Source organism: Falco punctatus (genome assembly GCF_963210335.1).
Source record: "Falco punctatus genome assembly, chromosome: 13".
Classification (NCBI taxonomy): domain Eukaryota; kingdom Metazoa; phylum Chordata; class Aves; order Falconiformes; family Falconidae; genus Falco; species Falco punctatus.
Window position 1 is genome coordinate 12987690 of NC_137593.1, and position 19922 is coordinate 13007611.

At 45.2% G+C, this 19922-nt stretch overlaps 1 long non-coding RNA gene across 3 annotated transcripts in view; it reads left to right on the top strand.

The window, feature by feature from the left end:
* The window catches only part of LOC308072949, a 75379-nt gene extending 56724 nt beyond the window's left edge, over positions 1-18655 (top strand). For 2 of the 3 annotated variants that reach the window (XR_013931855.1, XR_013931856.1), the window contains exon 3: positions 1-18655. This exon is cut by the window's left edge. This is a non-coding gene — a long non-coding RNA (uncharacterized lncRNA). The other variant, XR_013931854.1, reaches the window with a different exon arrangement.
* The last annotated feature ends 1267 nt before the right edge of the window (positions 18656-19922 follow it).

Genomic DNA, 19922 nt, shown 5'->3' on the forward strand with positions numbered 1-19922 from the left:
AACTGCACACCTGGGTTCCAGAGAGGGGTGGTGAGGAGATGGGAGAAGGGCACATAACAGTCCAGAGGCAAGGCCAGAGCATCTGGGAAGTGAGCACACTACTGGTCTGAGAGCACGACCTCCAGCAGACCTCTTGGAAAAGGGAATCTGGCTGCCATTCTGAGGACAGTCGGGCAGGCTTCTTACAGAGCACAGAAGTGTTTCTCAACCCTTTTGGCCTGTGCATCAGTTCAGCTGAAAAATCAGTTCTAGTGACTGAAGAACTCTTTTCCTTTTGGCAGTTTGAGTCACAGAATAAGGAAAGTGGGCTTCAGACCCCTTTTCATTGTTTTTTTTTTTTCTTCCCTGCTTTGAAGCACTGTATCAAAGACAGATTGGCTATACTGCTGATCAATTCCATAAGTCACGCCACCAAAATCTGCATGGTTTACCTTTCCACCAAAAGCTGGGACCTCTGTTCTACTTCTGGAAAGGTACTCGGTCTTGAGCTGCAGACATTCAGGGAAACAATCCATCACTTCACTTGTGCTGGACTTTCCCACCCAACCCCAAGTTGACGATGCAGGTTTTGTTTTCTTTCTGAAGCTGGCTGGCTCAGGCTCCTACCTCTTATACTTTGCTCTGCATTTTACCTGTGGATTTAAATGCACTGTAGTAACCGATAGTTTTCTCTACTGAAGGAACCAGATAGTACTTGTAGGCTGTCAGGTTGTTGTCCATTGACCACCTCTTTTTGCTCCTGCAGTGCTTGGAAGGCTCTGGAAACACTCATTATCAGTGTTGTGTAATGGTCACAGTGCACTCCAAGAGTTAACAGTATGTTGTAAAAAGGCCAAAAGCCAACACCCATGTGGATTGGCCCCTTCTATCCAACAATAAAATAACCACCTGGAGAACTTTAATGTCATACTGGCTGCTATAATCATTGCTTTCTCCTGTGTCAGCATCTCTCAGCTCTTTCAGTTTATATTCAATGCAGACTGAAAACTGCATAAAATATAGAAAGGAAAATTCAGGGGGAGGGAGGAACCCTAACACATCATTTATGATTATAGACTGGGCATCATATTTATTATCTTAGACTAGGTACAATTTTATGTTAATATAGAGTCGTATCATTCCTTTAGGAAGATACTCTTCTTAAATGATTCCCTGATGGAAATAAACTGTCATTTACAGGCAAGAAAAGCATATTTGGAAACTTTGCTTTGTATTTCAACTCTGCAATGTGCAGGCTCTGAGCTTCCAGCTTTGTGAGACTTATTTCTTGTTCTAATCCTCAAGTAGATGGGCTTGCTTGGGAAGTCTGGGTGATCCAAAACAACACAGAGGGAAGGTGTTCCTACCCTCTGATGGAAGCATAGCCCAGAGGGAATCAAAATCAATGTAAACTGGAGTTTTGGCCAGGACTTGAAGTGATGCCCTTTAACTAGATGTGTTGAAAACTTCCATTAAATAAATGTCCGTGACCAGTTTTACAAAAGATGCAGAAGAGAAACACGAGCAAAAGCCAAGCACGTTTTCTGTGCCTTGGAAATGAATTGCCTCCCATGAGCCCTCCTAGGAAGTTTAGGCTGTTTACCATGTAGAAGTTACAATGGCCTTTATCTTTGTGTTCATACATCAGTGGCCAGCAACTGGTCCAGCTGTACCACTGCAGCTGTGCTAAACTGCTGTTGGCCTGAAACCTGGGTGAGTTCAACTAACGTTTATCGCTGCTCTCTTTAACTGTGTGCGGTGTTGGTCCAGGCCCAATGCCGCTTTCTGTTCTTTGCTAAATGCAGGTTGAGGCTTCCTTTTCCTTAGTTTACCTGGTTGTGCACAAAAGGATAAATGGCTATGTGACTGAAAAAGGTGGGGGACAGAAAGCGAGTAGTTAAACTAGTGTTTTAGTTTTCCTGGTTGCTTTCTCTTGTACGAATTAAATCTAGATTGGTACAGATTTGGGTCTGGTGTTATTAGAGTTGCCAAAAGTGACATGCAGGTTTGGGTGATACATAAAATTCTCAGAAACTCATATTTCTGTTATCTGAGTCTTTTAAAGAACTCTTGAACAATCTTAGCCAGAGCATTCAACCTTTCTGAACTTGGAGAATAGCACTAACCTCCTGTGAGCTGAGTGGTGTGGGGTAAGATTCAGCTAATATTTGCAGAAGAGTGGGAGTTCTTTAGAGGCATGAGAGTCTTAGCTAATATTTGCAGAACAATTTGAGGTCTTGGGATAGATGCTGCTACCAAAGGGTGAAGTGGTATTCACATGTTCTGTCATGTCTGTGTTGTTTACAAATAGAATAGAATGATGTTTTGAAGGTCAGAGACCTTGAGAACAATAGTGGGTTTGAGGCACTCATTTATTTTTACCAAGTTCAGATGCCTGGCATACACTAGCATTTCATTTATATAAAAGATCTGATCAAACATTTTGGTTGTTTAAAGGGGTTGTTTTGCTTGTTTTTAGGCTGTTGAAATCTCAGATGGTAAAAACAAGCAAGAGTTCCAGATGGGGCAACTGGAAGAGAAACATGACAAAGATGGTAATGGGAAAGCTTCAGATTCTTACTTGACTGGGAGTCCCGTGCCTTCACCTGTGACTTCCCAGCCCAGTCTCTCTCTGTGCAAGCCCTTGTGTAAAGCACGAGGAAGTTCTTCATTACCAGGGTAAGCAAAGCCAGTAACAGTTTATTTTCAGCTAGTCCATCCATGCTGGGAATTGTTTGGGAGCTGAAGTCTCATTTTGAAAACTCAGCTCTTATATGGCCAAGAAAATCCTAAGTACTCTGCTTTAATGACCCCAAATTTGAATTGGATTCTCATGACTTACGTTAACAGGGTGAAGAAGTGCCCAGTAGTTTGATCTCATTCCCTGGCATTCATGCTGTGATTTGCACCAGCAGATGAATCTCTGTCTCCCTAACTTCTAGTGAGGATACAGGCTAAATCTATATTTGAGTAATGGTAGAAGGCAAAGGGATATAATAAATGCTGTAAAATTCCTGGTCATTGATGGAGAAGTAAAAGCTGGTGAAAAGGGATCTATCTAATCAGACAGCTCATCTAATAGAAAAAAATTGTCTCAGTTCCTCTAGTCTACGGCCAGCTTTCTTGAAGACAAAGGGAGGCATAATTTGTGCTGGCAAAACTAACCCTGACTTAAAATCAGAGTAAACAGTTGGCGCAAATTGCAGCTTTTGTTTGTTTACACTTGAAGCTGTGCTAGTCACCGAGGGCTGGAGTTGCAGCAAATTCCTAACGTATGTTGCTGTCTCATTTGTTATATTGGTGCTGCATTATTCCCTAATGCTTAGGAAGGACAGCACAGCAAAAGAGGCTGAAATTACCTTGCAGTGACCAACTGCAACACCACCTTTGATGTCTGTAAATGTAATATGGGAATGTACAAGGATGGTATTAGGGTGTGCTTGTTGATCACTGCCGTTTATTGTGTAAATCATTTATTGCAAAGGCTCAATTCTAAGCACTCTAAATTCCTGCTAACTTCACTGAGATGGAAGTTGCTTGGCACCTTGCAAGGCTGTCCTTAGTTTCTGTACCAGTCTAAGGGATGGGCAGAGAGGCTTTCTGGAAGGAAAAAAGTAGTATTGAAAGCCACTAATCTGTGGCATGTTGTGGACATGGTCTTCAGTTCCATCTTGGAGACTGCTGTTCCAAAACACCACCTTAGGAAAGCCATACTCCTCAGCAGAGATATTAGCTGCTATGAACTATTGTAGCCAAAAGACAAAAGAGGGGGGTGAAAATAATTACCCCTGAATTTGACAGTTAGGAACATGTGATGTATAGAAGAATGGAGCAAAACCCATGGGATCGTTACTGTCTAATTAATGGCTCTCTGTTGCTATGCCATAGCCTGCACTGTGCTCTGAGCAGCAACACTCTAATAGGAAAGTTCTCTGTGCTTAGGTTTGGATCTTGCCAATTCAGGCTTGCTACATGCTCCCAAAAACTAATCTGGAGATTTCAGCCACATAATACTCTGCCTGTATGAGTCAAATAACATGAGTGTATGAAATCAAACATATAAACACACTCACAACTGAGCCTTCATTTTAGAGGTTAATATTCAGATGGTTAAAATCTCAAGTGTGAGATTTATTAGTGATTTATTAGAAAGTTATTATTTACCAGGTTTGAATCCAATGCTGGGAGGCAAATCAGAGGTGCTTTGGGGGCTAAAGGTATAGAAAGTAACGTGCAGAATGGAATCCTACTTGCTAGTAGAAAAAAAAATATCTTTGTTAATTATGGTCCTTTCATTCTAATCCTTTTGCTCTGCATTTCTCTGTGGAAAGCGGCTTTCTCTCTTCTGAGTAAAGATGATCAATACAGTCAAATCAGATCTGTGCAGGGGGAATGTTAGGGAGGCCGAAATTATCTAAAATGCTCCTGGTTCTGCATTTTGCTACTGATGTAGAAAGTCTGTGGACTTTCTAGGCAGAGGAACATGTGAGATCTGGGGGCTTCACACAACTCTTACACCTCCCCATATCTCAGGAGAGACTACCAGTAGCTCCACACTTTTTCCCCCTCCGGCTCTATCTTTTGTGTCAGCTGTTGATACTAGTGCTTCATACAGAATCACCCACAATTTCTTTTATTTTCCTTTTTTTTTTTTTCCTTTTTGTTTAACACTGCTCTGACTTTAATATAGTTTCAGGAAAGCTGTTGAACACACGTGCAACAAGGAATCCACTTAAATGTGTTAGAAACTTCTATAAACCAACAGATGATCGTAGTAACCCATGAGGCTCCCTGTGCTTCCACCTCAGGTTCTGTTGTAACAGCTTAAGATCTTTGAGATCTCTTTGGTAGTTTTCAACGTTTTGGTGACTGAGATGTTGCTTGCTTACAGCTTGTGATGAATCCTGTGACAGACTGTCAGTGAGGATGTCATGGCTGCCTTGTTGCCATCTGCATGAGACATGTTGGGACACAGATTGTTTGGTTTTTTGTTTGTTTTTTTTTTTTTTTGGGGGGGGGTTGGTGTTGCGTTTTTGTTTGTTTTTTTTTTAGCCTGGTAGAAGCTGGGTGATGGGCTAGGTGAGTAATTTTGAGCTGGCTACTATAGAATACAAGTTGTAAAGCAAACTAATGTTAATGGCTTTCTATGAAGGCACCACCTGCACCTTTGACATTGATCTGATGATCTGGAAATGAAGCAGAAGTAGTTATGTTTTAGCTGTGGTCTTTCTTTGTCAGGTTTATTTACTTTCCTTTTGCAGTGTTCCCTTATTTTAGCCAGGAGTGTTTGACCAAGCCACAGAAGGTCCTTGTCACCAAGAGTACAGAGAAAACTTCTCAAGCTTCTGGACTTGGACTGAGAGATCGTGCAGGTACGTGTGGGGTCTGGCTGCGGTGATGGTGTGGGTGACAGGCTGTTGGAAAGAAGACATGAGAAGGCTGAGAGGTGCAGCACCATGGTGCATGTGAGGTGTGTGGATAAAGGATAAATGCCCAAGCAGCTGGATTATGCTGGCTTTGCTGCTAGTGTCGCTTCACGTAGAGCTGGTATTTGGCCCAGCTCATCTAGCGGTAGGTGTATATTTAGAATGCAGACCTATTTCTGATAATATTCTTTCTGAAGTGATTGCTAGATAAGTCAGTTATCTCACCCCTCGTAGAATGGGAACTATTAATTACATGAATTATAAGTGCAGAGCAAAGATGATCGAAGCAGATGGTGCAATGGGATACTGAGATGCACAGTGTGGTTTAACACTGACGATGTCTGTTCACTTTTGTGAAATTCTTTGAAGATGGGTGATATGTAACATTTCTGATTGATTATATTAGCAAGAGTGTTATCTGGAGGGCATTTGATGGCGATTCAGGATATCTGGCTCTGTTCCTTGGTATTTCATTGGCCAGCTGACAAGTTAATTTCTCTTCCTGTGCCTTAGTTATTCCACTATTAAAATGCAGATAATCGCCCATAAAATTGAGATAATTACACTGTCCTTTTTGAAAATTACTTCGAGACCTACTGATTACAAGTTCTGGATGCATTTTTGAAGTTATTACTATTTTCTTTGTTTAGACAAGATAATAATAACAGACATGTCAACGTCAGTGAATCTGTGATTTGCTCAGAGCAGACAAGGGGAGATGGGAACTTAAATCATTATTGATTTCATTTTAAAGGTCTCTGCTAGCAATTTCTTTAAAGGAAACAATAAAGGCTGATGCCAGAGCCTTTCTTTTTGCTGGGTCTTGGTGCTTCTCTGCAGTGCCTATTTCTAGTTAAGAAAATCCTAGCAGTTGGCAAATGACAACTCTTCAGTCTAATAGGTGGCACATCACTCTTGTCTGTGAGTGTAAATGTTCTGCACTTAAGAATCTTTGCAGGTGGCATCCTAGATTTAGCGGAGACAAGAAAAACATCTGTTGCAGTTTCTGACAATTCTGAGGTCTCCCAAAGCCATTTGAAAAGCAGATACAGGCAGGGTCACGTTTAGGTGCTTTGGAAAGCCATTTCATGCTAAGCAGCTGTATATCAGCCCAAGGCATCATTCACAAAATGTAATTCGTTGAGAGAAGGCCTTTTTTTCCAAGTCTTAAATACTGCTTCCCCTCTTGATACTTTCTGAAAAACTTGTCATGTTTCTGTTTGCCATCCTAAAGAGGAGCAGGAGAGAAGTTCCTACTTCACCTTGATTTAGTGAGGGTTAATACAGCTGGAAGGAAGGTGGCCATTTATACCAGTAAGAGAATGGAGAGCTACTGGAGGAGCCAGCATCACTGATAAGAGAACTGGCATTGATATAGTCTCTCACTCACACTACTGTTATTCAACAAGTTTCAAAAGACTGTTGAAAGGAAGATACCTTAGGCTAGAATTACTGCAAGGCATCCATTTCCATGACAATGTTGTGGCAGTGAATGCTTCCCAGTGTTCTCCAAGGCTGGATCTGAACTCAGGACCAACCCATTTAGCAGCTGATTTGCTGCTCAGGCCAAGTCCATAACCACAAATCACTTTCTGCTTTTGCAGGAAGTGACACTTCACGCAAGAAGCATCAATTGATCTTAGCGGAGCTGGTGAAGGCAGAAAAGAGTAGAGAAGATTGAGTAAGTGGCTTTGCCACTTGTAGAGACTGGCCTTGCTAAAACAATATTAAGATCTTCCAACCCAGCAGACAGCCATTACTACATGGCTGGAGAGCATTCTTCCCAGATGCCACTGAAATACCTTCTTGTTGCTAAATCCCAAGCTGAAGGTTCCAAGTCTGCCTTTTATGTGGTCTTGGCCACAGGAGGCCAAAACTGATGCTACATTTCCTAGTGCTGGGTGATGTTCACACACACCCTGAGCTTCAGCCAGTCCCTTCTCCAAAGAATTTGATTGGAACAAACCAGACAAAGTGGGGGTGAAGAAGCTCCTTTTCTGAAGCCAGTTTTAAGCTGGTGTGGGTACAGGGGAATCTGCACTCAAAAATATTACTACTATCCATTTGTTGTGGACAGCATAGGGAATATACCTGGATTACTGCAACAACTGATTTGGTCATATGGCAACAAGAAGGTATGCTGTCAACAGGCTTCTTCCACCTCCTTTGGGGATACAGTATCCTCAGTACAGGCATCTCTTCAAATGTCTGCTCCTCAGAATATACCGTTGTACCGGATAGGCTCTGAGATGCAGGGAGTTTCTGGCAGAAGGTAGGAATCCAGGTCTGTGGAGTCTCCCAAACACAAAGACTAGCTTTCTGCTCTTGGTGTTTTATCCCTGCCATTGACTTTTGCCTCCTGCTTTCACTTCTCACTCTTTGAGTGGAGATACTAACTTTTTTAAGGATGCAATTAGTTAGATGGCAACTCTGCACTGTCATACTGCCATTTGGTCTGGCAAGAAGCAGCCCTGGGGCTACCAGACATACACCACTGAAGCTGTGAGCATCCTGGTAACTACAGTGAAATTATTTTGTAATGGCTGGGTGTAGACTGCCATGGCAGCATAATTGCACAGCAAATACTGCAGGTTGTTTAGCCTAATGATAGGCTAAGTGCCAACTGGAAACATCAGTAAGTGGTCCCTTGTGGGTAAGGAATCATGCTGTGATTCCTTGATGCTGTCAGCCCATCCACATTCTTCCTGGCCCACTGGTGGTAATACCTCCTTTTAGCAATGACACTCAAGTTAGTGCCTGTCTGTCCTGGCAATCATGCATATTTGCTATATTTTTAAATAACTCATCTGACAAAGAAAGCTGGCATAGGGCAGATGCAGTGCGACCTGCTCTTCCTTATGTGACATGTAGCTGAGTTGTGGAGGATGTTAGGCTGGCTCATGAGACAGTTTTCCCTTTGGGACAGCCTGCTACCATCCTCCAGGTCCTGCACTTTTTTTTTGTGTTGTGAAGATGTGTCAAGTTGCTTTCAAGCCAGTTCAACTGAAGTGATGATTTATGTATGGTTTGAAAATGTTTGGTGGGCATTTCTTTATAAAAAGTAGTTGTCACTTGTTAAATGTTGATGCCTTAATTTCTGCCTGTAGACAGTTTTTAAAGCTGCCTGTCTAGTGGCTACGAAGTACAGCTTTCACTGAGACACTTTGGGATGCAAGAGCTTTTGAGATTTCTTTGTTGACAAATACCAGGGAACAAGGCTACCTAAAAATACCTGCTTGTTGCCCATAAGTCCACTAATAAATGAGTTTCTTTTGAGCCTTCGACGTTTCCCTCCTTCTCCAGACATCAAAACTTGAAGTATTCATTTATTCTTCAGAGCATGAACCCTGTGATCAGCAGACTGAGTGTCTGAGAGTAGCTTCACTAAAAGATGACACCCAAATAATAATCTCACAATAAAATCAAGCTAGTTTGACACTGCAACTTCTATGTGGCTTTGGAAAATAACTTCCAGAACTACAGCTAATTATTTATAATTCTCTGGGAGTGTTCATCTGAGAGGGTCCCAAGATCTTGCATAGAGCCTAGCATTCAGGTGCTGTAGTCTGTTTTGAAAATTGTCAGAAGCAAAATTCTCACAAAAGTCCATTGAAATAATTTAGAAAGTGAATATACTGTACATTTGGAAATGCGTAAGGCTATTAGTAAAGGCTTCTAAGACACATAGACGCTATCATGGCTGTTTATACCAAGTCCATTTAGTTGTTGTCTTGGAGCTCTTAACAACACAAGCCAGCTTAGCTAATGAGTGCAGTTCTGTGTTATTAGTTACCCCAGATCAGCTGGAAAAGCTGTTGGCTTTTATTTCCGAAATGGAACTGAATATGCTCTATCTCCACATGATGGGAACGAAGAATCATTCTGTCAATTCTCTTCCTGCCAGCTGATGCCAGGGTCAGAGAAGTAGGTCACACCTTTCTGGTTTTGAGATGGAGCAATACTCATTTTAGACCAATTTGCTCTGAGCAGGGAGCTCATCTGCTGGGTTGAACCAGGGCATTGTTGCTTTCTCTAGTGCATTGTTCTGTTCTCCCTCTAATTAGCTCCAAATGTTTCTTATGCCTGGAACACAGTGGTAGTGATGAATAATGGGCTCTCTTCTCTTAACCCTTCGACCCCTCATTTGGCTGTGCACTCCCACCTAGATGCTTTCACTTTCCTACATACACAAGCGCTGTCAGTCTGACAGCTGCCTACATCAGACTTGCTGCCCCATAACCTCCTCTCTCCTGTCCTACAAATTGAGTAGGAGAGTGCAGGAGCATGGTCTTAGCTCCAGTATTTACTTTCGAGGTCACGGTGTTTGTGTGTGTGCATGAGTAAAGGAAGGGTGCACCCCACGTGCCACTGGCCTTGGAAAGGAGAAGAGCTGCTGTTGCTCCAGGCCGCCTGCTTTGGAGATGACCTGACCGGAAAGGTAGTGCAAGTTGTTGATTTGTAGAGCTGCTCTAGTTACACGCCAGAAGAAAGGCATTGCAGACTGATCCTAAGATTTTAATTGCTGATCACTGGCTAAACAAGAGTCCCCTCAGATATGGTTTCTTTATCAGGAGTAGGCTGCAGACATTAGAGAGGTCACGTGTGAGCAGACACATGAGAATTCAAGCCTGAAGAAAGCAGGAATGACACCTTTGGGTTCTTATGTGGGACCAGGGCTAATTGGAGGGAAGAGGAGGGGAAGACTTGCTGATGATGAGTCATGGGGGCAATGCTTGGAAGATGCTGGACCAGGGCATACCCTGTTCTACAAAAAAGTACAATGTCCAAACATGTTCTTATCACTGTCCTTTTCACAGCAAATCCTCTTGTTTTAATTTGGTGGGATTTTTTTTCCAATTCGGAGAACTGAGCCATCAGCCCAGCATGCTGAGCTCCCCCTCACCATGGGAGGCAGGCAGACCTTCGGAGCCCTGGCAGGCGTAGCTACCTGGGCCAGCACTCCCATGTCAGCACAGGCAGCCTTCGTCCCCTGCCTGGTGCAGTCTGCCATGTCTCTTGTGTCCGTGCTGTTTCCCAGCGAGCTCCCTCAGCTCTCTGACAACACCTTTCAGCCTTGACAAAACACTCCAAAGCGTCTGCAAGCCCTTCCTTTGCAGAGGGGCCCGAGCAGCGAGTGCTGTATGCTTCTGCTCTCCACCTGCTTCCTACCTGCCTCATTCCTGCACCACTCCATGCTGCTCCCACAGAGAAACGTCCCTGAGTTATTGCAAAGGCCAACGCACTGTCATCATATTCTGTCATGTCCGTTTTATAACTGTCCAGTCTTGTAAAGCACTGACATTGGGTTAGGTCGGAAACAGTTTACAGCTGGAATAGCACTGCTCTGTGTCTCTGGTGGGAAAGGCTGAGCTTTTGTTTATGTTGGTGATGTCTGTCCTGCAGTGCACAAGGGCTGGGCTGAGGGTGTTTCAGTGGTACAATGCTTTTGGATGCTTGAGTCACCAGTCTGTGTATGTCTGTGCAACACGCAACTCCCAAGGAGCTCTGTTCACTGTACTGTAAATTCCTTTTTCTTCACTCAAGATCTCCCTGTTGCCCAGGACTGGGAAGGAAGAGGGCAGGCACCGCAGACATTACTTTCTGTGCTACATGACCTCTGTGTGCCTAATGTCTCTGGGGGCTTGAAACATTGAACTGGCCCACACCTCTTCTCCATCACTCTCACACAGCCGTTCTTGCCCACGTCTCTTCCCAGCTGGTACCAACAGCCCAGGGACCAGCACCCCAGCTGGAGTACAGAATGTCCCGGCCATTGGCCCTGAACAGTTCGGCGTAGAGAACAGTTTCTTAGGCTCATGCTCTTTTTCTTTGAAGAGGCAGGTAATGACTGGGCAACAGAAGCTGCCCTGTTAGCCAAAGGACACCTCTGCTCTTGTGTGGCAGAGTCCTTGGAGCTGCTGTCACTGCTGCGCTGACACAGCCTGTGAAGTGAGTTTGCAAAGGTGGGAGTCAGCCCTTACAGCTGAAAGACAATTCTCTGTGACAAGAACCTTGATATTTGTAGACTGTAATTACAAGAAGAGACCATGGCGCTAATCTAGTCTCACCTTCTGCCTCATTCAGACGAGACCTGTACCCGTAATGTCTGCATCAAGGCTAATAATTCACTGTTAAGCTACAGCACATACTTTAGGAAGACTGCAAATCTTCTTTTAAGAGCTCCAAGGGTGGAGTATAAAACTTCCCTACATGATTTGTTCAAGTGATTAACTACTGGCATTACTGCAAGTTTTAATTTTTAAATGCTCATATTATTTCCAGTTTGATTTTATCCAGCTTTTACTTTGAGCTTCTGGATCTAGTTATAGTTTTGTTTGTTAGATTCTTGGAGTCCTTTAGCATCTCTCACAGTCCCCCACTGAGAAATGTTAATAGATTCAGATCAAATCACCTCCAAATCTTCCCTTCAGTAAGCCAAACGGATCAGGCTGCTGAAGCCTTTCCCACCTCCCTTTTTTGCTCTCTGCAACAACGGGAATGGAATGATGTGTGATGTTGGATCAATCACCTCTTCAGAGCAACATCCATCTGACCACCTATTTGATGATGCTTAAATACATGCCGCTAAAATTACTTCTTTACTTGTGGCTGTTTTCTAGACCAAACCTGTCCGTGACTATTTCCCAGTGCCTGTCGTGGAGGCAGCAGGACGGGCGCCTGGGCAGGAGCTACCTGCAGCGGGATGGGGTAGACGAGCGGCGCCCGGGGATGCTGCGCGCTGCCCGGCCCCGCAGCGCAGCGGGAGCCCGCGGCCACGGCCGCACCGACGCAAGTTGCGCGTGTGTTCGGCCGGTTCCGCGCACCAGCTCCTCGCCTCCGGTTCTTGTCGCTGGTTTGCTATTGCCCTCTAGTGGCAGCGGGGTAGCCGGTGCCTCGGCTTCGCACGTCTTGTTTTCTTATTTTCGACCACTTGCTTCTCTGGGTCATTCATCTCGTTGATACGATGGATTTCCATAATATTTTTTACCTGGATTTTAACATTCAGCTTTATTATGTAGAGCTTTATGCTAGGCAGGGCAAAAAGACTCGCTCTCTCCGCAGCTGAGAACTAACATCCTGCCATGTCTGAGAGCGGAATAGACATTCCTGCTCATCAAAATGTTTTGACAACAGAAACCACAGAAGATGCTGCCATTTTAGGCTTAAAAGAATTCAATCCTGCAGAGTCTGCACTCAGAAGACAACTTTGTGTATAATGCCAGCACCCCCCAGCTTGGTGCATGAAGTTGTCTTCTGTTGGAGTAGAAATACTGCCTTTTCATTATTGGTATTTCTATGTAAGGTTTTATTATAAAGAGTGAACTATTTAAAGCATACTCCCTTCCAATCAATCATTTCTTTTTGTCAGGCAAGCCAAATCATTTATTGAACGATCTTGGCTAATCAGAGTCTGCTTCTTACAGAGATCCTAGAAGATGGTTTATTAATGAGACCTAGATTTTTTTTCCCCTGGTTGTAATGCAGGGAGATCTTAATAAGCAATGAATTGCTGTGTCTGCAATCACTTTTGAGAGGCTTAAAAGGAAAATAATAATACTACAGCCAACATGATTGCTCTCCCTACACTGCCATCCGGTGGATGCAAAACTCATCTCCTTTTGTAAATGTGAGGGGAAATTCTATGGATATCACAACTTGCAAACTCGCACCAAGCTGACTCCCACTTGTAACGCAGTTTCGTGACTAGTGAGGGAAATGTTGGTTATTATTTAATTCTATGGGTTTTTTTCATATTAGAGAAAGAAGTTTTCCAGTCTCTCATCTACAAAGAAACATCCTCTAACCTGGAACGGGAAGTAAACCTGTCTGGATCTTGAAAAGGGGTTCTGAAAACCTCCCAGACCATCTACTCACAATATCTGGCATGGACAGCCCAAGCCACTGAGCACTGCCACTCTGGACGGGTTTGGAAAATGAGGGCTGAGCTCCTATTTGATTTTCAGATAATTGGTGTGTGGGCTAGAAACAACAGAGCCTAGGGTTAGATGCAGCACTGTGTTTTTGGTTTGGGGTGGAGAAGCATGGGGCCAAAGGTGTTAACCCTTTGCTTTTCCCCTTAGGACCAATGACTGAAATAATTAGGAGGAGCAAGTTGTGGTGCTCACAGCCTCCTACGTGCCCATCTGTATATGGGACTTCACCACACTGAGCTGCTTCACAATGCAGCAAATCTCGCTGACCACCGTTGACTGCATTGTCCACTTCACTGTCCCAGGGAAATCTGGAGAAGTCAGGTCTGGGAGTGATAGAGGCAATGTGAGAGACCAGGTCCCTTGGCTGAGCACACGCTGCTAGGGCTCTGTCACTGCCTGCATCTTTCTTTTCTTCTGGACCCTAGATGAATTAATCCAGCAGCCGCAGCAATAGGATGTCCTCTGCCTCCGCAGGAGGGCTGTGGAGGTGGAACAGAACAGCCAGCTGCAGGGAGCTGAGCTGGGAGGACCAGCTCTGGCATCTGGCTGCTGCAGGTGGGCCAGGTAATCACCAGGAGGTGGCATCCATGCCCTGAAGACACCATGGCCCATGCTGGGCATGGTGCTAGTCCTTATCTGGGAGCCTTGGGCTTTTCTCTAGAGCATGCTAGCTCTCCAAAGGGGCTCTGCAGTGGGGTATTTGGGGCCAGCAAGGTCCCACTCTGGAGGTGGGAAGTCCTGCCACCTCACAGCACTGCCAGCACGTTCCAGTTCTGAGTCATTCCCTTGCCTGTTTATTTTTGGTATTTATTTATTTACCGCCGAGGTGTCGGCCCGGAGCAGGCTGGCTGTGCCGATCTCCTCCGGTGGCCTGGTGGTCGCTGCCAGCTCTGTCAAAGTCCTGCTGTGTCGGGAGTGTTTCCACCCTAAGCCGAGGGGGAGAGAGGTCGGGTTCCTGCGAGAGCAATGCCACAGCGATCTCCCATCAAAAGCGTACTTGGCTCTAGGTAATGAGTGCGGTAGCGCAGGGCAGACTACTTTCACCCTCCCCACAGAGCCCTCGGCTCCCAGCTCTCTCCCTAAGCCGGCTGGGAGGTGGAAGGAGGTTAAGAGGCATATCCTTTGCTGTAATTATATCCTGTTGCTAGAGATATTGTGCTCTGCTTAAAGAAATAATCATAATACAGCCTCCCGGAGAAGGTAATTACTGTGCATCTTATGAATGGCTGCATGTGAATGTCTGCTCAAGCTGCTGTCAGCAGCAAGTTTCAACACATCTTACATACCAGGCATTTTACAGTCTTAGTTTTATTTGTTTTCATCACCCCTTGCCTTGTGCTTTATTTTTCATTAATGGATCTGGGTTTTTTTGTTTGTGTTGGTTTCTTTTTCTCTTTCTTTTCTTTCTTTCTTTTTTTTTTTTTTTTTTTTTTTTTTTTTTTGAGGCCAGAGTTCATGTCTTTGATGGAGCGTTTGGGTGGTGGCCACAGCTTTTATTTGCTGCATTTCCAGTGCACTGTGGTGGCTTGAGGGGAACTGTCTGGAAGATGCTGTTTCCAAGCAGTTCCATTATGGTAGCATCTGAGTGGGCCCTAGTTTCCTAGTCTTAGCCCAGAAAAAATGGACCATACCACTGTTGACAAAACTTGGTGTCACTCTGCCTCTGGCATAACTGCACAGATTTTAGCCCATGAGACAACTTATTTTTTCCTGTTCTACTTTCCCAGTTTCTCTCTCATGTTGAAAAAGAGTTGGTGAGTACCTCACCTGCTCCCAAACAGGGATGTGAGACCTCTGAGCTTTCTGAAGCTCCTCTGAAGCAAATCTCTCTCCTGCCACTGGCACCCATGACCCTCATGCCTTGGTTAGCAATCAGCCTTAAGTGTCACTGCAGTGTGGCTAAGGTTTTGGAGAATCACAGCCTGGTAATGCAGCATGCGGAGATGCACCATATAATTGGCTTCAGAGCCATATCCCTTGGCTTTGCAGGGATGTTTGATCTAAAGAGAGGCAGAAATGCTGACAGAGGCCCTGGTTTGTCACAGTAGGAGTGATCAGGCTACTCTTCCCTTCTCAAAGGTCACTCGTGTTTGCCTTCCCCAGCAGTATGTGTGGTAATCTGGCCTTGTGTTGTGCATGCAGGGCCACAGTGTGTGATCACGACACCCTGCGTGGCTGTAAAAACATCATGTCCATCTCCTGGCCAGTTCAAGGGAGGATTTGAAACCGCTGCTTGGATTGCTTCCTTGTGCAAATGGCGGGGGCTTGCTCTTGAGATGCTGAAGCTGAATTGTTTCAGTCCCCTCGATGATTTGTTGTGTTGTCTGTGAGTGCTGAGCATCCGCTGTGTTGTATCCAGAGGTGGCTCCATCCCAGTGCTGTGCAGAGTGCCGTACCCATCTCTCTCTGTAGTTCCTGATGAAGCCTGAAAGGCAACCTAGCTCCTGGGGGATGGAAGGTGCTGTAATAAACGTGAGCTCATAATGCTGCTGTTAAAAATAACTAGAGCTAAATTAAAAAGAAGAAAAAAATCATGTTATTCAGCCCTACCCCAAGGGGGAAATGGACATGAAGAATTGGGCAATCCTTCTGTAAGTGCTCTTTCTTTAGACTATATTTAAACCACACTGAGAGCCAGATTCTCAGCTGGTGTCAATTGTTGTTGACTTCAGTGGAGTGAAGCTGGTTTACACAAGTTGAAGCTGTTAAATGCCAGCATCTGGATGAAGCTGAGACACAGCTGCAATTACTTTTGCAGAAACCTCCAGTCTGAGACTGGTTCAAAAGCTCTGAGCCCTCCTGAGTGCTTGAGCCATCAGCACTCTGATTCAGCAGCTTTTTCAGGTTGTGAAGGGTTATGAAAGAACCTTTACTCAGGTCAAAATTGGCTCTAATCTCAGCTGGGTTCTGCAAGTCCGGTGTCTGTCATTCTGTTGTAATCACTGCTTTAGCTGGGCTACTCTGAAAAACTCTGCAAAACCTTTTTACTTGCTGCTTCACCAGCATCATCTCCTGTCTAGACACTCTAAATATGAGAAGCAGGGAGTGTACAGTGTGATGTGTAGATAACCCTGGATAACTCCAAGGCAACCGTGTGCTGCTTCCATCCCTCCCCTGATTGCCCACTGAACTAGTTTTGCCAATGTTGGCTGCTCCAGGATGAAGATTAGCGAAGCGGGGACTGTACAGTGCCGCCTGGACCATATTCTTTTGAACTTTGCCTGCAGAAACAAGTGCTCCAAGCCATAAAAACTGATAGGCAAACCTCCTCAAGTTGCAGTGAGATCTAGGCTTAGCCTTACCTACTTCTTTTTTTCTGGTATGCTCAAGAACTCTTTGGAGTAAGCAAACAACCTCCCTCCCCATCAGCAGAATGCATTAAATCTGTAAGCTGCTTTGAGTATTTTTTTGTGTACTCATTGTATCCACCCTAATTCTGTTCTCATCTGTGGACTTGTTTTTGATTTATGCCAGCATAGACTGTATCCAAACTCAAGCTCTATTTCAGCTATGTCCTTTAAACAAGAGCTTTTAAAGTTACTGATTTAACAAGAGACTGTGAAATAATCAATACGTCTAAAACACTGTAATGCATTTGCTTAATTCAGTTGCTCTCCGCAGTATGCCACCTCCAGGAGTGTGTAATGAGAGGAAAACAACATATTTTTTTTCTATTGCCCTTCTTTAACTTGTCATCTTCCCCGATTCCTTTGCTGTAACTGGTACCAAAGAGACTTGTCTGTGATACTTAGCAAGGCTCCTGGGATTCAAACTGTTTCCCAAGTCTTTGCACAAGCCCTGGGGTGCTGTGTGGGTTTCCATGGGTCTCTGCAGGAGCTGGGGCATGTGAGAAAAAGCTGTTTTCTGCATTTTGATTCCCAATCAATGTGCTTTGCAGTAATGCTAGGGAGGGCTTGGGCTTGCTTTTGCTTTTTTTTTCTTTTTTTTTTTTTTCCTTTGGTAGCAGCTTTTGAAAAGTGTCGAACTGATCCGTGGAGGGAGTGTCACTGAGCGGCCCACTTCTGCTCCGCGGGAGGCACCTTTTCACTCCTCCTGGCAGTGACACGGGTGAGCTAACGCTCTGGGACATGCCTTGCGCTCGCAGCTCTTTATAGTGCAGGTCAAAAACCCTCTTTTTATGGGCCCTGGTAATTGAAACATGCCATGAGCATGGACAACTTGAAAGAAGTTGGTACTAGAGCCAGTTAATTAGTGACCTGCATAAATCTCCCGGCTTTGGGCTCTGGCAGGAGCTGCTGAGTTCCAGCTGCACAGTGCTGCTTCTTTGGGAAAATTGCACAGGTTTAGCTAGAGTCTGTTGCTCAACTGTTGAAAAGTCCGAGTACTCTTCCTTCAGTGTAGCACTGGGTTTTAATTTACTTGGGACACATTGAAGCGTATCCTTCTAAAGAGCTGAATTTGGTGGCTGACACACTGAAAGAGTGGACCTCAAATCCTGAACCCCTGAAGCCAAACTCCAGCTGGGATTTCTGTCTCAGTCTAAGTGGGGTTTTCCAGCCTGCATCCAGCTAAACCCGAGACTCCAGCTGGAGCTGTGGTACTAGCCACATCTCCCCCCAGAGGAGGTGGTCCCCCAGCTCAGGAGTCATCAGAGCCAAAGCCAGGCCAGCACACAGCCTTGTGTGGAAATGGGAGACCTGTCTTTCTCCTCCTCCCCCCTTTCTACTCTCAGGCTGGTGGTGTGCACTGGCTGAGGATCAGTTTGGAGTTGAGTTGTTGGATACTTGCTTGTATCCCAGAATTCAGTGCTTATGCTTGAACCCAAGGAAAACGGAAGCTCCATGTGAAGAAAGCACAGATCTTCCCCTTCTTTCCCCCCCCCCCCCCCCCATTGCATAGCATCATCACGTTGCTATGTGATGGGTCCATGGACATTGCGCTGCAATGGCTTCCTGCACCTGATACAGCTCTTAACCAGCCCATAAACAGCTCTCCTGTGCGGCCAGCCAACAGGGCCATGTAATCCCTTCTCCCTGTCTTAACTGGATGATCCTGGCTACCTTTTGCACTGCACTGTCACTAAAACTGCAGTGACAGAGGGAAGCTGGTTGGCATGTAATCTGTGTGACTGTAGGAAGACCAAGTTTGTACTTTCTAAGCTGGTTTGAAGGTAAGGGTGCCAGGCTGAGTGTGCACTGAAGGTCCCGCTATGGTTATTTCACTCCTGTCTTTGTTGGGGGCATTTCCACAGAGTGTACTGCGGCAGGCTTTGAACCAATTTGTTGATGCTTTGCTTACAATGATATTAGTGCAATTATTTTTTTTTTTAATGTAAACTAGCCATGAATTGTTTACTTTGGCACAGGGATGCATGTACTTTCTGAGATGCTAGGAATTTAGCTGTTGGGGTCGTGGTGATGGTGTTTAGTTTGTTGCATTTGCAAAACAGATGGCGGTGGGGAAAATGTGGTAGTGGGAGGCTTTAGGACAGGGGCTTCTTGATGTTTGCTGCCTCTGTAGTTTCCTTTGTTGTTTGCTGGCTGAAGCAACATCGGTTTCCATCACAGGAAGAAAGGCAACACATAAGACTTGAGGTGCATTTTGCACCCAGAGAAAATAAATAGTTTGGACTTGAGCTGTCATTTCGCGGGCATCTTTGCTGAGGTGGGAATCCCTCTTCCTAGGGCTGGTGGAAGTGCAGAAGCACTATGGAGGCCTTGCATGTTGGCTTAGATCTGCCCCCCTGACTCCTCCGGAGCCCTGTGGACCTCAGCAGATCTGTGAGGCATCTGTGATGGCATTGCCATGCTGCTGCAGAGCTAAAGGAGGAAAATCTTCACAAGATGTGTGCTCCAGAGCTGGCTGTGATGGGGTGAGGCCATCACCATGCTACCAGAGTGTCCTCTCAGTGTTAACGAGTTTGGGCACAGCTCTCTTGAGGTGAGAAAGGGCTGTTGTCCTCAATGGAGATCTGAAGCACGGAGTAGAGAAGACAGGATCCATTCAAGGTCCCACAGAGGGTGCCCGAAGGAGAATGAGGGTGGATCCTGGCTCTGCTTAGCCAAGTATTTGAGCCTCGTGTCAGGCGGATCGTTTTGGAAAAGGCCAGAGTTTTTCTGTTCCAAGGGCCATGTCAGCGCCAAGTTGGAAGGGATGCCTGGAAGGCTCTGCCATGTCCATTTGTGGACACTTGTGCATGCTGGGTTGCAGGGCATCGGGAGAAGTGCCACTTTCCACTGTACTTCTGAACAGAAAGAACGTCTGTTCTCATGGGCTCTGCTGTTCCGCTTTATATCTCTGGGAAACTTGGCCAAACTCCCCACAAGCCTTCATGTTCTTGTCTCTGGGCTGGCTCTGGGTAGCCAGCAACTCCCACTTTGCAAGATCCTCACAGGAAGGATCTTGGAGTGATCAGCACTAATCAAACTTGGATCTTGCTTGGGGCAGGATTGTGTTCCCCTGCATACCACTGTGGATAAGGCAGGCAAAGAATTCCTCATGGTGTCTGATGACCTTGCCTTCAGGGCAAAGTGCCAAGAATGCCCCATGTTTTCTCTGGGTGGGGTGCTGTCTACTAGCAATGCCCAGCAAAGCGTGATGACAGGGGTGAACACTCTGACAG